This window comes from Lycium barbarum, chromosome 1 (genome assembly GCF_019175385.1).
Source record: "Lycium barbarum isolate Lr01 chromosome 1, ASM1917538v2, whole genome shotgun sequence".
Classification (NCBI taxonomy): Eukaryota; Viridiplantae; Streptophyta; class Magnoliopsida; order Solanales; family Solanaceae; genus Lycium; species Lycium barbarum.
The window spans coordinates 120,587,211-120,604,580 of NC_083337.1; positions in this window are offsets into that span (position 1 = coordinate 120,587,211).

The following is a 17,370-nucleotide window of genomic DNA, read 5'->3' on the forward strand; positions in this document are numbered from 1 at the left end:
TAACAAAGAAATAAAAGGGATATATAGATTGACACAAAGATAGGCACAATTAGGCAACCAAGATTCTATAATAATCAAGACCTCCTAATCACACTCTATTAAGCACCAAACTCTTAAGTTGACCTCAAGGGAAACTAAGTCCCCAAGCAACCAGCCTCTCAACAATTCTCACAATCACAAGCTTTAGCAAGCACTCAACTCTCAAGAGTTTTACAATTTCAATAATCAACATAATCTAAGTCTTCAAAATAAAAGAACTACTACTTATACTAGATAGAGAAAGAAGACTAATAAGCTATTACATTTCTACCCTTAATGAAGTAAGGGCCTTATTTGGCTAGTCTGCTTTTGTTGAAATCTCCAATTTAAGGAATGACCTCCTTTGCATGCATAGCCATCTCTTCACACAAACGGCCCTCTTGATGCCCTTCCTTCTCCCCTTCATTGCTCCATGTAATCATCATCAACACTTGAACTTGGGTCCCACGGTGAGGCTCAAAAGTGTACTCAAGTAATCCCTCTTCATGAACAACCCTTGCATGTTTTGAAGCTCACGAGTTTGACTTCTTGTAAAGGGCCTTGATGCAACTTGGGTTGTATCAAAAAGAAAAAAAAAAAAGAAAAGAAAAAAAGGAAGTGTAGAAGAATAGCTTGAGCTGAAGGTGCAGTGAGGTTCCTGTAAATGATCCGCGTATTGAGACAAGGCTTTGTCAAATCCGGTCCTAGATTAGCTATCTGTAACTGTAGAAAAAAAAAGAAAGTGTAGAAAAGAATAGCTTGAGTCAGGTGGATCAGGTTTTGTGTGTTCACTTTCAAGTTTCCATTCTTATCAATGGTGCCCCTGAGGGTTTCTTTGATGCTCACAGAGGGATTAGACAAGAAGATCCTTTGTCTCCTTTTCTATTCACTCTAGCCATGGAGGGTCTAAACAACATGATCAAAGTAGCCAAATCAAAGGTGGATTACAGGCTTTGAGGTAGCTAGAGGTGGTGGTGAAAAGGAGCCTGGAGGTGTCTCACCTCTAATATGCAGACGGCACTTTAATCTTTTGCGATGCAGAGGAGGAACAGGCTAAGTATCCGAGACTCGTTCTGATTTTCTTTGAAGGAATCTCTGGACTGCATATCAATTGGAGGAAGAGCCATATTTATCCCATTAACTCTACTCCTAATTTGGAACTGTTGGTCTCAATTTTAGGAGGTGAAGTGGGTCAGTTACGCAATGTCTATCTTGGGATGCCACTGGGTGCAAAATCAAAATCCAAGAGATATGGGATGCAGTTTTGGAGAAGTGTGAAAAGAAGTTGTCCAGATGAAAATCTTAGTGTCTCTAAGAGGCAGGCTTACTTTGATTAATGCAGTGCTTGATGCTCTACCAAACTACATGCTATCTTTGTTCCCTATTCCTTTTGGAGTGGTTCAAAGATTGGATAAGATTAGAAGATCCTTCCTCTGGCAAGGGAACAAGGACAAAAGAAACTTTCACTTAGTCAAGTGGAAAGAACTGATTACTAGCAAAAAACATGGTGGCCTTGGCATAAAAAATCTGAAGAACCATAGCAAGGCATTAAAGTTGAAGTGGCAATTAATGTTACCATTGTCAAAAAAAAGTTGAAGTGGCTATGGAGGTATTCAAAGGGAGCCTCAATCTCTATGGTAAGTGTGATCAAGATGAAGTATGGGGAATTAGATTGCTGGGTCACTAAGGAAGAAAATAATCCTTATGGCGTGACCTTATGGAGGTCTAGAAGAGCTTGGTGGCCCATAGGAGCTGGGTTTACCCTGTGCGCACCCGAAGGGTAGCGGCTGCGGGTTCCCATGTCATAAAAAAAAAAAGAAGAGCTTGGTGGCCTTTCCTAAAGAGATACTCTGTTATTAGAGTTCATAATGGTATCAAAGCAATCTTTTGGAAAGACAAGTGGTTGGGCAGTAGAAGTTTGCAGGATTTATTTCCTGATCTGTTTGTTCTGTCTCAGCATCAGAATAAGACAATGGCTGAGATGTGATCACGTCAAGGTTGGGAGCTAACTTTCAGGAGAATGATGAATGATGGGGAGATTCCCAGATTGACTGAACTTTATAGCCTTAGGGAAATTTTTCAAGGGGTGTAAGATGGGGATGACTTTTTTGGTGGACTTGACACATCAAAGGCCGTATATGGTGATATCTGGGTACAAGATTATGAATACAATCGAGCCACATACCTTTAATTGACCTTGGAAATATATCTAGAAAGTCAAGATACCACACAAGGTTGCTTGCTTTACTTGGTTGTTAGCCAAGGAATCTGTGCTAACACATGAGCACTTTATGAAGAGAGGCATCACCCTAGTCTCAAACTGTTGTTTATGTGGGACTGAAGCTGAAACTGTAAGACATTAATTTCTTCACTGCAGGTCACAGGCTAGCTATGGAAGATTTTTCTCAATCTCAGGGGCATCTCTTGGACAATGGCTAGTAAGATTGTTCAAACTTTTTTGAGCTGGGAGTGAGCTGGGAGAAACTGGAGGATTAGCCCAGCCTGTATATGGTGGACAATCTGGCAAAAAAGAAATGACAGTTTTTTTTTTTTTTTAGCAGTAGCACAATTCAGATGATCAAGCTCAACTGTGTTATGCTATTTTGTTTTTGGTGTACAAAGGCATATCCTGAAGACGCAGTGACAATCCTAGATGTTTTAGACTCATGTTAGGATTGCTATTCTGCTTCAGTTTGTTCTGTTTATTTCTTTTTTGCTTTTTCTTTTGTAAAGGAGTTTTCAGTACTTTCCAAGTACTGGTTTATAATACAAAGTTGTTACCTGTTCAAAAAAAAAAAAAAAAACAGAAGAAAAAGAATAGCTTGAGCTGAAGGTGCAGTAAGGTTCCTGTAAATGATCCATGTATTGAGACAAGACTTTGTCCAATCCAGTCCTAGATTATCTATCTGTAACTGTGACTTGAGAGAATTGATGATTTTTGAGCAATATCAAGTCAAGCCTAAAGATTTCAATGCAAGAGTAATGTAAGCGTAAGATCTCTAAATTCAAATGACTACTTGACAAGATCTACCAACCTTGACTGGGATCAAGGAATTGTGATTTGTAGCAAATAGTGACATATAGGGTGGTGCTGTGTTCACCACTTTGAGTTGCTAATTGGGAAAAATATGTGGTCATATCTGTAGCTTACTGCTTGCAGTAGTAATTGATCATCTGTGTATGTTGTATTGAGTGAAATGTAAATTGGCAAAGGAGAACATAAATGACCCACTGGAGTGTATTTTCATATTGAGAACAGTATTTGATAAACTCGGAATTGTTATAATTTCATCCTAGTCTTTCTTCTGAGACCAACTATTATATTCATTTGTGGTGAGAACCCTTCATCCAGCACCATATATACTGCTCCTTTTACAACAATAACAACAACATACCCAGTGAAATCCCACAACGTTGGGTCTGGGGAGGATAGAGTGTACGCAGACTTTACCTCTACCTTGGGGGGTAAAGAGGATGTTTCCAAAAGACCCTCGGCTCAAGAGAAAACATGACAGAAAAGGTCAGATAAAGACAAGCAATTCAAAGCAGTATGAAAATGAAAATAATGAAAGCGAAAAAGCCATGATAAAGCAATCTGAAAAAAGGAGCAGTAGCTACCACAGATAAATAAGATAATCGAAGTACAAGAAACGATAGATTACTGCAGAAATCAAAGGACAAGAAACTATTGAGCAGTACTTCGACTACTAGTATGAAAGGATAAGCGGGACTACCTACTAGACTTCTACCCTAATCTGAGTCCTCCATAACCTCCTATCTAAGATCATGTCCTCGGTAAGCTCTGCGCTATGCCCTTTCTAATCACCTCTCCACAATACTTCTTTGGCCTACCTTTGACTCTCCTGCTCTTTTTTTGTGTATAAATCTCACAGTTTTATTGATTTTTGGAACGAGTTTTCTTCAAATCCTTCGAGGAAATTTTAGATGCTGATATTTCTCTTTTACAGTCAGATATTCATCCTTTTTTTTTTTAATTGCAGGCACGATCTTTGCCTATGGGGTTACAAGCAGCGGGAAAACCCATACCATGCATGTAAGATAATTTTTTCTATGTTGTTGATTTTATATATAGAGCATATCTTTTCCCTGTGTGAGCTCGCTCACATTGCCGGTCCCAAGCCCGGATAAAGGAGGAGGGTTGCCGAGGGTCAATCGGAAACAGCCTCCCTACCTTGGTAGGGGTAAGGCTGCGTACATCTTACCCTCCCCAGACCCCACTATTGTGGGATTACACTGGGTAGTGACCAAGACCAAGCATATCTTTTCCCTCTTCCAGCAACTGAAACATCCTTATGCGAGCCTACAGTTGAGACATGATTTAGGAGTGGGAATTTATATATAAGGATCTTACATTTGGACGAATGGCAAGCCTATTTGATTACTTCTTCTAGCTTTATTTATTAAATAGGTCTTTTGCATTTTATATTATTAGGTTTTCTCATGTCCCTTCTTCTGGAAAGGGATTGTGCATTGTCTTGTTTGGAGAAAGCTATATTTGTGCCTTGATAATAAACGTATGCAAGAATTGGACAGTGAAAGTTTGTTTTATATCTAGTTAAACTTGCTACTATATATATGTGCTACTATGTGGTTTAGTCAAAAATATATATAATGCTGTGTGGATGATCTCATTAATAAGTGCTAAACAACTACATTATTACCTGTTCATAGGGACCTAGTAGATCAACTCTTTGCTTTTCTTGCTTTGGCTTTATTCTTTAGATATATATTTTTGATGATTTCCACTTTGCGTGTATAAATGACATAAATAGCCATTTTCTCTTTAAAAAAGTGTATGGATAATAAGCCTGTTGTAGTCATGCGACTCGTGAAGATTGGATTGAGTGGACACCAAAGAAAATGTAGACTTATCCCCAAAAGAAAAAAGAAATATATCTAAAGGAAACATGTTATAACATATCAGATTGAAGAACTCAAAAACCAGGTGAACAAACGGGATTAGATGAAAGGTTGTTCATAGGTAAAACACTATCCAAACTTCTCTGGTTTTCCTTATTATTTTAATTGGTAATACATTCGTGCTAAAGAAAGAAATAAAGATGAATTTTTTCCTTAGACACGTGCCAGTTCAGCTAGAATCTAGTTATCATTGAAAGGATTTAAGACCGCTCAACTTTATTTTTTGTTCCAACTATCCCCACACGAAAATAAGGACCAGAAGCAGTAGCAGATATTGCAACTGTTTGCTACTGTTGAGTGAAAAGAGATGGTATGAAACTGGTCACTGTGTAGGAACTTTGAAGTTCTCAAAATTTCTTGTAAGACTCCAGTGTTTTTGATAACAAGACTATGGTAAGATTGTTTTTATAAGGTAAATAATTTATATCGAATATATAAAAGATGTAAGGTTAAATCCCGTATACAACCAATATACAAAGAGTAGAGAATCTAAAAGTAGGGAACCTACACCCTACCAAAGACATCCAATCTTCTATAGAAACAGGAGTAAAAATTTGACTAAAAGAGAGAAGCTTTTTTTGATGAAGTAAGTGGTTGTATTGAAAAGCATCAAGTAGATGCAAGAAAGTTACAGAGAAAAAGTAGGTGATAACTCCAGAAAACAAAAAAAAAAAAGAAGTAAGATCTGGGAGTTAAAAATCAAGGCTGTTAAGCCATTGAGAGGGAACTAATGAAATCTAAAAGGGAAATTGCATCATTTACAGGGGAAAGATTGCTCCAGCTAAAAAGATACAGTAAGATTTTAGATCTTAGGGAGCAGTTAGGAGTTGAAATCCCATCATGACACCTGCTGTTTCTTTCCATCCGAATACACCAAAATATGCAGGCTGGTACCATTTGCCAGATTTTCTTGATGGATCTATCCACTTTCCCTACTCCAACTTGCAACTGCTTTTTTTAGGGTGAGTGGTGTTGACCAGCTGATACCAAAAACTGCACAATACATGGACCAAATGTCTGTTGCCACGGGGCAATGTAAGAACAAGTGGTTCACTGTCTCATCTGTAAGGTGGCACGTGAAGCATCTACTGGCTATCTGAATACCCTTCTTTTTGAGATTGTCTTGAGTGAGGGTACCATTTAGAAGAGCTGTCCAAATGAAACATTTGACTTTTGGAGGGAGATTAGTCTTCCAGACCAGCTTCCAAGGCCAATGGTCAGTTAAAGCATTTGTCATGTTAAGTCTGTTGTAGCCTTCCTTGACTGTGTAGGATCCTTTGCTTGAACCATTCCATTTGAGACTGTCTGGGATGTGAGGATTTACTGAGCAACCTTCTAGCAGACTGTACAAATTAGTGAGCTCACCCAACTCCCAATCTTACAAATTCCTTCTGAAGTGTATGTCCCAAATCTTGCCTTCTCTATTGCTTGCGACTATTGCATCCGGATCAGTAGCTATTAAGAAAAGCCTAGGATGAGACTCTTTCAATGGAAGATTGAGCCACCACCTTTCTTTCCAGAATTTAACCTTGTTACCATTCCCAATCCTGAAAGACACATCTTGGAAGAATTCATCCTTCAAATTATTAATGTGTTTCCAAGGCCCCACTCCATGTGGAGCTCTGGTTTTCTTGGTGCACCAATTGTCTTGTCTCCCATATTTGGCACTGACCACCTCTTTCCATAGAGTTGATGTTCCTTGGTTGAATCTCCACCACCATTTCAAAAGTAGACTCTTGTTGTGTTTGCTTAAATCTCTTATGCCCAATCCTCCTTGATCCTTAGGCAGTATCACTTTTCCCATTTAACTAAATGAAATTTATGCTCCTCACTTCCCTTCCCAAAGAAAGTTTCTCCTCAGTTTATCCAATTTACTCAACACCTCAGAAGGCATTGGTATAAGGGACATCATATATGTAGGGATGCTGTCTAAAACACTATTAATGAGTGTTAATCTTCCTCGCATGGATAAGTACTGCATTTTCCAGTTCCTTAGCCTTTTCTCAATCTTTTCTACAACTCCATTCCATACTTCTTCTGCTTTGAATTTTGCTCCCAGAGGCAGACCCAGATAAGTTTTTGGAAAGGAGCCTATTTCACAAGCCATTATATCTGCCAATTCATCCAGATTAGGCACTGCATTCACCGGATAAATCTTACTCTTCAACATATTGATATGGAGACTCGAGACGATTTCAAATAGCATGATAGTTAAGTTTAGATATTGCACTTGGATCTTTTCTGCCCCACAAAATATTAAAGTGTAGCAGATGAGAGACACTGATAGTGATTTGGCCTGCTTTCCACCTTGAACCCTTCAATCCAGTGGTTGAGAATTGCCTTATCCAACATCTTACTCAGACCTTCCATTGCTAGTAAGAATAAGAAAGGGGAAAGAGGGTCTTCTTGTCTTGTTCCTTTCTGAGGAGAAAAAAAAAACCAACTGGTGCCCTGTTAACCAATATAGAGTACTTGACAGTGGTGAGGCTAAATTTAATCCATTTGGTCCACCTGCTCCCAAATCCCATTTGACTCAATAAGGACAACAAGTAGGACCAGTTAACTTTATCAAATGCCTTCTCCACATCCAGCTTGCACATCACCCCAGGGAGTCCACTTTTGAGCCTTCCATCAAGCAATTCGTTGGCAATTAAGGAAGCATCTGTAATCTGTCTATTTTTCAAGAAAGCATTTTGTTCCCCTGACACAATCTTCCAGATCACTGTTTTAAGTCTTTCAGCTAATACTTTGGCCAGTATCTTGTAGACACTGCCGATGAGACTAATGGGCCTGAAGTCTAAGATTCTGAGCTCCTTTTTCTTAGCGATTAGAGTGATGAATGAGGCATTGCTGGATTTGACCATGTGACATTGCTGATGAAAATGATTGAGAGCTCCCATAATATCTGCTTTAATGAAATCCCATGTACTATGGTAAAAAGCCATTGTGTAACCATCTGGTCCTGGGCTTTTATCTGGGGCACAAGAAAGATAGCAGCTTTAACCTCTGCTTCTTCAAAATTCCCCTCTAGCCAAATTTTCTCTGCTTGTGTTAAGCAGTTAAGGCTATCAAATCTTAGTTTAGGTCTCCATTGCTCTTCTTCTGGTACAGATCTTGATAAAACCTCAGAATTTCAGCTTTGATATCATCTTTGTTATCACAGACTTCATCCCCAATCTATCAAATCTTAGTTTAGGTCTCCATTGGTCTATGATTTGAAAGAACCCTTGGAAGGGCTAACTGCTTTATAGCTCGGAAGTTGTCATTCCATTAAGGGGAAATTAGAAATCTGTTTATTCTGGAAGCTTGAAGAAAATCTTCACCTCTTAACCAAGTGTATTTAGCACCTTGTAGAGGTAAATCTATGATGCCCAAGTCTTGTAGAGTGAAATTGAAGGTGTCCATTGCTCTTGATCTCCTTGTGCAATTAAATCTTTCACTTTCAAATCTACACACATTAAGATCACCTCCTATAACCCACTGTTCGTCCCACAAACCTCTTGTTGCAGCCAATTCATGCCATAATAATTCCCTCTCAATATTGGAATGGGGACCATACACACCTGTAAAGCGTCACCTAAATTCGTCTCGAGTGCTTTCTAGCATGCAAGAAATAGTATAACATCCTCTCTGAACTTCCCTGATTGACCATTGCCTTTTGTCCCACATAACTGTAATTCCCCCACTTCTGCCTAAAGATTGTAGTTCAACCCATTCCACCCAATTGTTACAAATTTGCCTAATCCATCTTATCGACCAATCTTCAATTTTTGTTTCTTGAAGACAAACAATATCTGTTTTCCATTTTTGGATTAGAGATTTCACAGTGGTTCTCCTACTTGTCTCGTTGAGACCCTGTACATTTCAACTTAGAACGTTGATCTTCATATGGAGTTGGACTTGTAGTACCTGTCCCCCTCCTCTGTTCTTTTCCTATCTGAGTTCATGTCCCACTTGAGTCTACCTAATTCCAAGGATTGCCTTGTCTTCCCTGGTTTCTTTTTTCCTTTTTGCTGAATCTGTTCTTGTCGTTTCTAATCCATTTGAAGAACCATGCCCAGTAATTCGTGTTCAAAACCCACTGCGTTAACCCCAAAGACCTTGCATGCCCTCATTAAAACTCCTTTAGCCCATCTTGAGGCATCAATCACTGCTGGACTGGAGATCTGGAAATAACCTCCTAATTGTTCGTTGTGCCATGGAAGAGAAAAGAGTATCACATGAGGAGAGGTCAATATCTGTGCTACTTCCTTGCTCTACTTCAAATTCTGGCAGGTATCTTGGGATTAACATGTGTGGAATTTCTGCTTCATCATCTGCTTCTGAGAAATCGCATGTAGTATCCAAGTGATGGACAACTGTTGCTTCTGAGGCTTCAATTTCCACTGACAGAGGGTCAAAATAGTTCGTATGTTTGAAAGGGCTAATCTTTTGTTGACAAGGATCGATAAGTGGTCCCCTGGCCCTCCAATTAGTTTTAGAGGCTTTTCTTTTCTTTTATGGCTTGGGCCTCTTTTGTAATAAGATTGTGCAAGATGTTGGCCAAAAACAGCTGTTGCATTTTTATTCTGAATCTGAGGCCCAACTTTAGGTGACACGTGCCCTTGCCAGATTTTTGAATTAAAGCTGCCATTGTGACTGGGTTTCTGGTTATTGACCGGCGGATAAACCAGAGTATTCACCGCTTGGCTCGTAGAGGCTTCCTCAATCCCTTTTCTGGCGTTTCCTTCCTTTCTTCTTTGTTCATTCTGGTGGTCGGAGATAATCTGAATGAGATGGTCCTCCAAGATTGAGATTTTGAACCTCAATTTCCCAATCTCCAAACTGACATCTTTCGGTGTTTCTTCCAGATTATTTTCCACACAAATTCGAGCCCAAAAAAAGTGAGATCTATCCTTTGTATCCTCATCTATCCCTATGAATCTGCCGCAAGCATCACCGATAGACTTAAAGGATCTCATAGTCCAACTGTTTAGAGGGAGGCCCAAAGGCTTTGATCCATTTTTGACCCGAATCCATCTTCACCGGCTCTAACCCAGATTCCGGAGTCCACCAGTGAAGCTTTAGATGTCTCCCATTCCAGAACCAATCCCCTGCTTTGACTCTTGCTGCTTCTTGCCTAGATGGAAGCTCAAAGATGAAGGCGTTGTGTGATATCGGGGAAACTCGAAGACCAGCGGTTACTTGCCATCTCTTGATGAACCAAGTTTGGATTGTATCAGCTTTGGGGCTACGATGAAAGGGATCGTTGAAACATCCCACCAGGCACTTTGAAAGGAAGAGGCTGCTTTCACCCACTTCTCCAGAGTAGCCAGTTTGCTCTTTTTGGTGCAAAGGCCATGAAGAGATCCGGGTTGAGTTGAGGAAAAGACTTTTTATGCATATCAGTGATCACTTTGAATTTTTTATTAGAGGCTTCTCCCAACCAATGTAAAATCTTCCCTGAAATATCTCCCCAGCCCCCATTGTAATAATTTTCTGGAATAATAATGCCTTTTCTCCTTTCCCATGTGATTGTTTCGATTCTGAGATATCTACCATAGATGTTGAAATTTTGGTAGACCATGTATACAAAAGTTTGAATCTTTCTTCCCCACTTTCTATAAAGGTTCCCCTGCCCTTTTGAGGCTTGTTGCAGTTGAGTGCACACTCATCTAAGATTTTCCTCATCTATTTTGATCTGACTAGTAAATCTGCGATCTCGTTCTACCCATACGAACCATCTGTCCGAGCCCCCATAATCTTCATAACTTTCGAAAGATTTATCACATGAGATGAAGAAGAACTTCTCTCCCATGACCGGAGAAAAGATTTCGTCGGAGAAGAAGAGAAAAGTTAATTAAACAGTGGTCACAGAAGGTGAGAGACTGAGTGTTAGAAAGAAAGAGGGTCAAATTCCGGCAGAGGCACCGGAAAGAGGGCATTATGCAAACCTAAAAAGTAGGAGAGAAAGTGTTTTGGGTTTCGTGCCTGGAAGCATGTTTGACTTTTTTGTCTCAAACGTATAAAGCTAGACTCTATCCCTTCAAACACCCTCCTATTTTTTTTATTATTTTTATTTTTTTATAAGTGAGCACTTTATTAATAAAAGCACAAAGATTTTGCGGTGATTACATGTCACGCCCCGAACCATGGCCTGGGCCTAACACGGCACTCGGGCCTTGCTTGCATGTGTCCGAGCCAACCTCATGGCTTGCTTGTCAACATGGGCATCAAAACAATGTAATCTATATGATGCAATTTAAATGAATCATGAAAATGTAATTTGCGAAATAAAGTCTTGAAGTTATCTCATAGCATGAAAAATCATGAAAACATAATATTCTGCAAACATGAAAGCATAACTGACTCTGTGAACTAACATCTGTCTATGAAACCTCTAAAACATGTCACCTTGCCAGGGATATGAGATTTAAGTAATAATAAGCATGTAAGGATCCAAACTGCATAATGAAGGTGTTGCTTCCTTGCTGACAACCCTTATCCTACGGTGGCAACGTAGTTTCAGGCTATCTGAGCCTTCTCGGTTAACTAAGCAAATCCCAAAAACATGAACATGATATAGTTGGCTAAGAAGCCCATGATTTTCGTGAAATAACTTGTAATCATGATTTCACGAAATAACTTGTAACATGGTTTCATGAAATATCTTGTAATATGGTTTCATAAGATAACTTGTCATAGTCTTGCAAACATGTTCTTGATTCATGAGTAATAACAATAGTTCATAATTATATATATATATAATTGACTTGAAAACATGCTTGTAACTTGCTAGATAAAATCATAAAGTTTCATATAAACATAATGAGAACACATGAGGAAGAATTCATGATTCATGGATTAAGCTAGGGTTCTTAATAACCGTAATGGAAGATTAGGAATACAATAACGAATATAGATACAAAATACATGTACATAAATACATAAATACGGGCTATCAATATGTTGGGTTTAATGCCCTAGAATTTGAACTTCATGGATATCAAGAAACGGAGCATGGGGAAGAACGTAGAGATTCCCACACGTGGATGGAAGTTCTACATACCTTAATTGCTCCAAAACTTGAATTAAAGACTTGAGTTTTGGAGAAGATTTCCTAAATCTTGATTCTTGAACCTTGAGATGTGTTTTCTTGAAAACCCTAGATTAGGAACAGTAATTTCTTGCTTAGATTGTTAGAATATATGTTAGAATTGAGTTGGAATAATTAGAGTGGGCTTACCTTGGTGTTCTTGATGATGGAGGAGGGTAGGAGGTCGTTCTAGGGCTTGAAGGAATGAAAAATAATAATGTGAACTGATACGGACGAATATATACTGTTCTGGAAAATTAAAATTTTTGCCTAGTTAAATACTGACCGAATTTTGAAATACGGACTGCACTACGTCTCTTCAGTAAAATGGCCATAACTCTTTGCACAGATGTCTGTTTGACCCCCATAATATACCGTTGGAAAGGTATTTCAAAGCTCTACAACTTTTATCAAGGAAGTTTTCCCAAATTCCAAATACGTTTTGAAATACGGGCCGTATAATGCTCAGAAATCCTTGGTACCAGTTTACGACTTGAATTGCGGGCCGTATACTGAAATACGGTCACTGTTCATGGGCGTAAACCACCATCTTACAATTGAAGAGGAAATTTCAAATTCCCTCATTCTTTATCTGGTTTTCGAAGTTTAGGATCATGGTCAAAGCTTAGGTTAAAGGTACGGAGTGTTACATTACATCAGGAGCCCTAGAAGTATTTCAATTCCATATCCAGGAACCTTCCGGAAACTCAGTTCCTACCTACTCTAGCCTGAGAGTTCTCTCAGAAAATCTAAGAAGCTCTCCACATCATATATATTTTGTGTGTTGCACCAAAAGGCTAAGAGGGATAAGACATTGAACTTCAGCTTTTGTGTGTTCTCACTTTTTCCTTCAAAACATTTATGATTCCCTTATTTCCAAATGACCCACCAAAGACTAATATGCTGATAGTCTTTGATGCTCACTGCTCCTTCCCTATTCGAAAAAATGGCAATAAGGGATGCTTTGAGGCTCTTCTCGAACTTCTGATATTGTCGAATGGAGCTATTGTCTCCTCACCTTTCCTTTAACTGTGTTCCAGTACTTTCGGAAGAAAGCTGAAAAGAAACCATCAGACCTAGGAGTTTTGTCTTGTTCACAATTATTCACCACCTCCCTAACCTCCTCTTTCCCTATGTCCCTCTCCAGCCATCCCCTCATCTCCCTCCTTATTTGTTCCTCTACTCTCTCCTTGTTTGTCTAAACTTTGTCCCCCCCCTCACAACACCCTCGGTGCTTCCCTTTGGTCAGCAAGCCTGGGGAGAAATCGAAGGCCCCTAGCAGTGGGACATTCAGTCTCCGCTGCCCAGTCCGCTCTAGCTACTACGATTCACCCCGTATTGCGAAGATTCCTACCAAACAGGTCTTCAAATATTCTTTCTCAACTGCGCGTTTTTCACAAGACCAGTTGAAGCCGGGCTTCTTCCGCTGTCTATCTTCCTATAACCCTCCAGGTTCAAAGCTGGCCACGCCTATGCTTCCCTGATTTGAATATCTTGGCTTGTCCAGAAAGTTCTCTCGCCAGACATTTTTTTGTTCTGCCAGATAGCAAAACATTCTCTGAAAATTAAGCTGCCAGAATCCCGGCCAATGAGGTATGTTGAAAACTGAATGGGCTGGAAACAGTGGTGTTGCACTAGAATCCATCACAAGTGCCGTGCATGATTGATACTCACGGAACTTACCTCCTCCCTTCCAGTGTGTGTCAGTGCGTAGCTGCTTCAGCTGGGAAGCCACTTTTGTGTTTTGGTCGCCTGGATCTTCCGACACCTTGGCTGTGGCCGGATCTATGAACTAGTAGTCGCAAGTGGTGTTCCGATGTCTTGGGCTTTTGACCATCAGGGTAAACTGACATTCTCTCTCTGCAGCTTCCTGTCTCTTATTGATATTGCAGTTAAAACTACATCAGATCATTGTCTAACAGTACTATTTGTGAGAATAATGATATTTAATGATAAACATTGAAAACCACATACTGGAAGATAAGGTGTCTGTTGTTTACAAACATTGGAAATGAGAAAAATGATGAAGGCAACTTTCAAGAATAGACAGTGAAATCTATATACCATTAATCTATATGCCATTCTTTGTCTAGTTCCTGAAATATCTGAACTCATGCGCCATCCATACTAGTGTTTTTAAAAGCAAAAAGAGCAAAAAGAATGACAAGGCCCATGGGGATCGAAGTGAAGCACACAGAAAAAATAGAGAACACTCGATTTAGTACAAAACAAAGTTAAATTGCAACTAATTTCAGCATTCAATATCCAATGCCAATATTAATCCAACTCCTAAAAGTTCAAATTCAAAGAAGCGACGGATCCTTGTTGGGTTCACTTTGCGCACTATTGTTTGAAGTGCAAAAGTAAAAGTGGATGGCATCACCCATGAAGCGATAACCCCCTTTCATTGCTTTAAGTTACAACATGGGGCTTTTAGAGCCTGTTTGGATGGGCTTATGCCTATAAGCTGAAAACAGCTTATAAGCTAAAAAAAATAAGTTGGGGTAGTCTAACTTATTTTTTTTTTGGCTTATAAGCTGTTTTCAGCTTATAAGCTGCTTTAGATAAGCTAAGTCAAATGGGCCCAATTATTTTTTTGAGCTTATTTTAAGCACAAAATGACTTTAAGCTGGCCAGCCAAACACTCAAAAAAGCTGAAAACAGCTTATAAGCAACTTATAAGCCAATCCAAACGGGCTCTTAATAAGGCTAATTCATACTACAAGGAGTCCACAAATCTTTAAACTGTCTTGGCAAGTGTATGTTTCACATGATAGGCTGGCTCTTTGTTTGCTTAAAACTTGGAGCTGCGCAGGTTCTCTGTACTTTATGCTAAATAGGGGCCTATCCAATCGACTTACTATTCATTTGAGGGACGGAATCTGATAATTCTATGTAACTCGTGTCTCATCATAGGGTGATCAAAGATCTCCTGGTATTATACCATTGGCTGTGAAGGATGCCTTCAGCATTATCCAAGAGGTACTTCTTGTTAGTGCAAACTTTATGGATTATATACTCTGTCATAAATACTAGGCTGAATTTGTTGCTGGTTTAGACTCCGAGCCGAGAATTTCTGCTTCGTGTCTCATACTTGGAGATCTACAATGAGGTGAGCTTCCAACCATTTATGAAGACTGTTTCTTGTGTTTTTTCCTGCTTAAAGTCCGTAGTTCTTCTCGATATACTGTGTAGTAAATGTCAACTGTTAATCCCTTTTCTTGATCTACTTTTTGCTGTTTATCCTAATTTCTTGACCCCTTCTAATTAAATGCGGAACTTCTTCCATCTCCATGATTTCTACCACGGGATAATGATAAAGTTTGATTTTACATCTTTTCAACAAATAGCTGCCATTAACTATAATTATACATATAGATAAAACTCGAGAATGGCTTATAAGAATTCATCTATACAATTATTAAAAAAAATGAGTAACATGTTTTTGTTACATCGCCGTTTTAAGGCCTTGTTTATGAATGAAATATATTTACTTGATTAAAAAAAAAAAATGTAACACCATTACCAGTTATAAGAAAGTTCTGAAACAATTTTCTTTTGAGAAATTTCTCTCTTTATTCTAAAAATGAATGGTTGGAATGAAAAACAAAACTATGACCCATATGTTTCCGTTTCCTGTTTTTGAGATATAAGCTATCAATCATCTGACTTGTAAGCATGATTCATGTATAGCATAAGCTCCTAAGGCTTTGACATCATCTTGATGATTCATTGAGCTGCTTTCTTTACACATTAAAAAAAAGGCTAAATACCTAGATAGCCCCTTAAACTTGGCACAATATGTAAGTTAGCCACTTAAATTAGCTAGTGACCAGATAGATACCTTCTTGGCAAAAATGTGTCTGCTAAGCACACCACTCAGCAAAACCAGGCGCTTGAAATTACACGCCGATGATATGTTAGATAACTAATTGAATAAAGACACGTGTCATCACAGGAAAAAAAAGCTCAGAAAGAATAACAGTTTCTCTCTCCCCAAACTCCACCCCGCCCCCAACCTTCCATTTATTTTTCTCTTTCTTCCCTCTCTTTCTCCATATTTCTCTCTGTTTCTGTTTCTTTCCCTTTCTCCCTCAGCCTCGGAACTGTCTCCCTTTCTCTGTTTTCTTTTCTCTTCATTATTTGCAAAAATTATTAAAGAACTGAATGTGGGTTCGTAAAGGATGGCAGAGTTGAGTTTATTTTTCAATGAGTTTATTTTTCAATCTTCTTTTTGATTTAGTTCAGAAACAGAGATACCATTCTTCAGTTCACCATAGGCACAGATAGGGTGCCATATTATTATATTTTTTGACAAAAATAGGGTGCCATTTTGATATCACACGTTTTGGCTATTTTTATTGATTCTCCGTTGCAGTTAGTTTAGTCGAATGAGTTAAATAGATGTGCTTATCCTAAATGCAGAGTAAACTTTTTATTCTCATTTCATAATGTCAAATTTGTTTCAGCGATTGTGGGTGTGTACTAAATATTCTATAGTTTAATTAAGATGTCCAGTAACACATAAAGCTCAGATCCACATGAATAGATTTTGACTCAAATGGAAATATCTAATTTCCATGATGTTCTTTTGCACCAGAGAGAGAGAGAGAGAGATGGCGAGGGAGAGGGGAAAAAAGGAGTAAAAAAGAAATTGAAATACATGGTTGATTTTGGGATATTAAAAGTAGAGCTTCTGCAGTATTAGCACAATCATGCGCTCAAAATGGAATTTGCGATACACAGTGTGCCATGTAGGATTTATGTGTTTAGGGAACACACTTTTGCCAAGTTAATGTGTCTATCTGGTCACTAGCTAAGTTTTTTTTATGTGGCTAACTCTTACAAATTGTGCCAAGTTTAAGGGGCTATCTAGGTATTTGGCCAAAAAAATCCATTCATTTGCTATCTTTTACCATCAGTCTCAATTGCATGCCTCTTTCATATCAGACTACTAATTTCTTTTGCTTAATTGTGGTTACTTGAAAACTAAAGGGTTGATTCTGTTTAAAGATGAAGCATTTTTCTGTTAGTTGATAGTATCAGTAACGTCTGCTCTATTCAGGTTGTTAATGACTTGCTAAATCCAGCTGGGCAGAATTTAAGAATCAGAGAGGACACTCAGGTTTTATTTCCATTAAGATTCTTATGCATGTTCATGTAAACAATGCTGTTACACACCTATCTTTCTTTATGATGCTGTATCAAGTCATTAACTGTATGACTTCCTTCTTGTTTCATAACTTCCATTCATTTGGCAGCTCTTGTTTTTCTGCTAGGTAGCCCTTTTAATAATAAGAAACTGCCACTTCTACATCTTGGAGGAAGTGCAGTTT